Genomic DNA, 5,726 nt, shown 5'->3' on the forward strand with positions numbered 1-5,726 from the left:
CCACTGAACAGCAGGGGATTTATACACTTTACACATGAATTATTCAACTTATCAATAAACAGATCACAGCCATTAAAAGGGATGTAGAGTTGAATAAAGCAATGAGTGAGCAGATGATGTCAAAATAAATTAGGCAGCGTTAAAAATAAAGAATAGATTCAACAATACATGTGATAAAATCATTTCTAAAGGGGAAATAAAGCAGCTGGTTGGTTTAACACATTTACTTTTCCATTTCATCAGTTTCAGGCAACAGTGTGTGCAGATACTACATGTCCATGTGGTGGATTATTCTTTAATATATTCCTCCTCAATTAAATCTAATTATAGGTCAGACTGATTTTTTTATTTTTTAAATTTTTCATTCAGTTCACATTGTATTCACTAATAACATATGAATATGAATCGTTATTTATTAATTAATCTATTCATTTGTAGTCCTCTAGTGGTTTAACCTGTCAAAGTAATAAATTTGTGTTATTTCTAACTATTTGCAAGTCTCTCTTTCAAATTAAATGTTAATTTGCATGCAAGGTCAGATAAACCGATGTGTTTACAGTCAGCGGATACAGAGAATTAGCAAGTGTCTGTTCTCCTCAGCTCTGCAGAGCCTCATAACAACTTTAAACTCATTGTTTTTTGTTTACTGGCAACTTTACTGCTTCTGTGAACTGTCAACTCTCTATAACGTCGTTTTCAGCCACAGCAGGCAGCTGTTTTCAGCAAAAACAAAACATCTCCTAAAAAACCCACTGTTCACTAACTGTGTCAAACAGCAGACAGACCAAGTTACTCACTTGACAGTGAAGATACTGGAGCATTTAGCAGTTAAAGAGCCAGGAAGCTCCCTCATGACTATGTTGAGACCAAAAGCAGTGGAAAGTGTATCTTGTGTTTAAATTTATCAAATTATTTTGCCAGTTATGCTGCGATGGCAAACGTTGTCTCTGGCCGCTCGAGGCTGGGTCCAAAAGTGAGTCAGTCCCCATTGACTCTCCATAGTCAGTCCCCATAGATGTTAAAGGATGATACAGCAGAAACAAACATGTTTACAGCCTGGTGCAAAAAACTGTTTTAGTCGCTAGCTAATTTCCCAAGTCATGACAACCGTATGGGGAGTAATTTTTTATATAACACACCAGTTTAAATTTTATTGAAGCTTAAAGTTATGCATGATCAAGGGTGTTCTGCTTTGAGTGACAGGTGGGTGAGCGTATGCTTGCACCGAAGTCTCAGCTCCACACATGCCCCACCTCTTTGCTCATTTTTGGATCAGCCAGGCGTTAGAGTCAGGCAATGCCAAGATGGCGATAGCAGAACAGCTCACTCTGAGCATCAAAACCGCTCTTCAGAAACCTATGAGTGACATCACAGAGGCCACCTCCATCTTTATTAACAGTCCATGGTCTAAATTCAACCATGAAAAAGTTTAGTAATGCTGTTGTCATGTAGATATTGTACTGCAGGACTGGATTGTTCTGTAGAAAAGAAATATTTTATCAATGAACATCTTACTCATTCATACAGCAGCATTTTGGCACTCGCCAAAAAACGATATTAAAGCTACAGGTTATTGAAGGTTTAATTAAGCTTCCACTATACATGAGATCATTTTATGTAATATTTAGCTGCTTTAACTTAACCCATTATGTACAGTCATGAAGAATATACAGTGGAAGTCAGAAGTTTACACACACTTAGGTTGAAGTAATTAAAACATTTTTTAACCGCTCCTCAGATTTCATGTTTGCATGCTATAGTTTTGGCACGTCAGTAACGGCTTCTATTTCGTGCAAGACACAAGTAATCATACAAATAATTGTTTACAGACAGATTGTTTTGCTTTTAATTTAATTTAATCACAATTCCAGTGGGTCAGAATTTTACAAACACTAAAGCTGTATCTCAATTCAGGGGCCGCATCTTTCAGGGGACGCAGCTTGTGAAGATGCGAATACATCATAGACTTCAAAGGCTAAACCGAAAAGAGACGATCTGACCTTTGAAGGCTTTTCGCTTTGTGTCACCAGCTATGCCTAGAAACTTTGTCAATATGTTGCTTTTTGTCACATAACCATGAGGTTTTAAGGGCCTTGGTTTTCTAACAGTTGTACCATTAGCTGCTGAATTGAACTGAAACCCAATACTTTTATTTAAACTCAGGCTCTCTGTTGGTGTTGTTTGCTGCCATATCATTTTCATTAATGGCATACGATGACTCTTGGGATTGTTGCTGTTGGATCTTTTGTTGCCCAGGAAAAGAAAGAGGCATTTCTCGGCCGCATTTCTCGGCCGCATTTGAAGGAGCCTTTGAAATAGGACGGCCTAGCCGCGCTGCTGTGATGCCGTGGGTCAAGGAAACAGCTGACTGTGCCTTTGAAACAGCTTGTAAAATTCCAGCAAATAATGTCATGGGTTTAGAAGAGTCTAACTGACATGATCTGAGTTCAGTGGAGGTGTACCTATGCGTATTTTAAGACCCGCAGTAATATATTTACAACTTGTCAGTTTTCTAATATGGTGCTAAATGATGAGCTACAGAATCTGTATTCTCTATGTGTGTGATTTAAACTAGAACAAAATGTGACATTAAAGTCTCTCACTCATTTTCTTACCTCCTGTGTGACTGGGTGGCCCACGGGTGCATCGGCTCCAACTGGCTGAATAGAGCATCTTCACACATGTTCACAGTTTCCTAAACATCTAGTGTGGAAATGCATCTTCATTGTGAAAGCCCCTTCATGAGCAGATTACCCAGCGCTCTTTATGGCAGAATGGCAGTAAGCACTGAATGTTTCCTTAATCATCAGCTCAGATAGACATAGTTGTGTTTTTCTTCACTCAGTATCTTTCCCTCAGCAGGCTGAAATGAATTGAGGGAGTTTACTTTTCACAGTAAAAGTCAGCTGCAGATCACAACCGTTTCTGTGTTTTCATTTTTCCTAACTTAAAGCAGTGCTTTTTTTTTTTTGCACAGCAGCTGCACAACCCAGCCACCACTTTATCAAAGACACAATAATGAAACGCTTCCTTACAACATCTAAATATAGAACGCAATGAAAGTGGTGTCAAAAAACAAACAAACACAAAATAGATAATCCATTTGTGACCCATTTCTGTCCCTGTGTGAGCTCCATTGTTTGGAATAATAATAATAATAAAAAAATTCTCTTCCCCAGGCACAGAAATATCTACAAAGCCCTCGTCTCTGACAAAGGGTTTGTCAATGTGGGACCATGAAGAAATTAGGACTCCTGAGCAAAAGGATTGTACAATAACCAACACCCTACTCAGAAAAAAAAAAAATTTAAAAAAGAGAGGGAGGAACTGTCGCTTGTTATACCACCGGTGTGATCCCACTTGTAATTTTGAGATTCCCACCCCCATGTGCGCATTCAAGTGTGTAAAGCCGAGAGCATTAGTGCTGCCTCTCTGATCGCACGGCAGCACAGGAAGGACATTGTCACCATGTGTTTTTAATAGGATAGCATAATAAACCTGTTTTCTGGTGAGCAATTAGCCTTTCTTCTAGCTCGATGTAAATTAGGAAAAGCTGCAGAAAAGAGGCTTTAAAGGCCTGAAGAAGGGGGGGGGTGGGCATAGACAGGATCTCAAATTAAGGTGTGGTAAAAATTTATTTATTTTAATACTGTGACTTACACTTCAGGGCCTATGTTCACAAAGCATTTTATCTTACCACTAAGACTAAGTCACGCTAAAAGTTTTTTAACTGAAAGTTTTCTCCTAAGACCTGTTCACAAAGCTGCTGAGACCAACTTCAAGTAAGGAGAAGCAGAAACTCCTAAAGCTAAGAGTGTGACTCCGTTGCTACGGCTGACATCAATTTTCATGGACGAGCTCCCTTGCAGGAACCGCAGTGATCGGTTGATGAAACACCGTCATTGGTTGTGGAAACGCATGCGCTACATCTCGCACTCATAATAAAAAATACACTGAAAAAATTAAACAAATACTTACGGATTAGTTGCTGTTCACAGAAGTAGTGCATTCTCCAAAATGCATCTGTATGATCAGGTTTGTGTCGACCTGGAAGAATTTAATTTTAATATAAAAACTTTGAGCAATTCTCTCAATGGAAATTAAAAAAAAAAAAAACTAACCTGTCCTAGACTACCTAACCAAATCTAACTAGCAGCCTATTAGCCGCAGTGTGTTGTAGCTGTACCTGTTGTAAGGTAGCTGTGGTCCAAGCTGTGGGTTGAGGTGTGTGAAGATTTCCCCTCTTCTTCACCAGGTGACATCCAGCTGCCTCGGGTCACTGCTCTCCATTAAGATCCATATGAATCGTGTGTAGATCCTGGACACTGTACAACAGTGTCTACAACTGCACAGGCAGCATCCAATACATCCTGTGTTGATGCTGTGATTTTGTCTTCCTTTACAAATACTTCTTCTTCCTCTGGTGGTGCAATACTTTTTACATGCTTCCATCTCTGGCACCGATCACAGCGGGTAGACCGGCTATTGCCATGAAGCTGCTTTATTGTTCTGTAGTTGTTGAACGTCTAAGATAAATCGTATGATTATCGGCTTTTCTCTCTCAAACACTTCATTTCTGCACTGATCGGGTTGCTTCAGTTGTGATTGAGTCAGTGTCTTTTAAGTAATTCAGCATCGTTTAAGGTTTCCGGAACACCGTGACGTGGAATGACAGCAGCCCTTTACGATTCTTTGTGATTTGGTCTTAGTGAGTTAGGAGTCCTCTCGACTACTTCTAACTTCTCCCGGACTAAGGAGCTACTTTTAGCGCTAAGTGGCTTTCTGAACCCCTGTGTGAACTGTACCGCAGCCGCTCATGCTCCCTGCACATCCTCCATGTTTTGGCTCTCATCCCTTCATTCCATGTGATGGTGTGTTATCAAATGTGTTTGCTGGCTTTGTGTTTTCTAAAGTGGTTATGCTGCAGGCGGGGAGGGAAATCAAACACCTTTTCTATCATGGCAGAGCCACAGAACCCAGGAAACACCTCCCCTGCTCTGAACCACAGCGCTGACTGTCGGGAGAGCTCAGATGAAACACAGGATTACGGCTACAGTCAAGTGGAGTGGATGATGGTTTCACTCTTTGGCTCTCAAGTCTTCAAAGAGACTTAATCTTTAGGTTGATGATGCTGCAGTTAAGGAAGGAAAAGGTTTTCGATCACATGCCAAATGAGGACATTGCTCAAAGGCTGATGGCAACTGTATGCATGCAATGGATGCGATGTTTGTCACTCGTACAGTGTCCGGACGGAGGTTGTTCATAAAAGTGAAGGCCGAGTGCATGGAGAGGCCTCGGGGACTGGTGATGTGCTGCCGTGATGCCGCCTGACATCTTCCTCAGAGGTGTTTCAGGCAACAAATAGCAGGTCTGTCTGCTGTCAGCCTGTAGGCCACCTGGGGGGTCAGGCCTGACACTCTGCACCATGACAGCACAAGCCCACCCCCTCACCCCCCTCCTCCCAGAATGCACAGGGAGCCGTCACGGCCGATGAGGAGTGACGCCGGTGAGGACGGAGAAAAATCCCTCTTTCCTTAAGGTGCAATGAAAGGTCAGGAGCCTGGTATCACTGGGAGAATTACTCACCGTGCTGCCTACCTTGACATCAACAAGCGAGCCGACCTGCGGGGAGCGAGCGAGAATGAGACGAAGGGAGAGAACAGGTGGAGGGCTGGAGAGCGACAGCAGATAGGTGGTGAGGGAGTAATGAGTTGGGGGGGGGGGGG

Source organism: Seriola lalandi, unplaced genomic scaffold (assembly GCF_002814215.2).
Source record: "Seriola lalandi dorsalis isolate HSWRI2012SDOR001 ecotype SW California unplaced genomic scaffold, Sedor1 jcf7180002054577, whole genome shotgun sequence".
In the NCBI taxonomy this organism is placed as follows: Eukaryota; Metazoa; Chordata; class Actinopteri; order Carangiformes; family Carangidae; genus Seriola; species Seriola lalandi.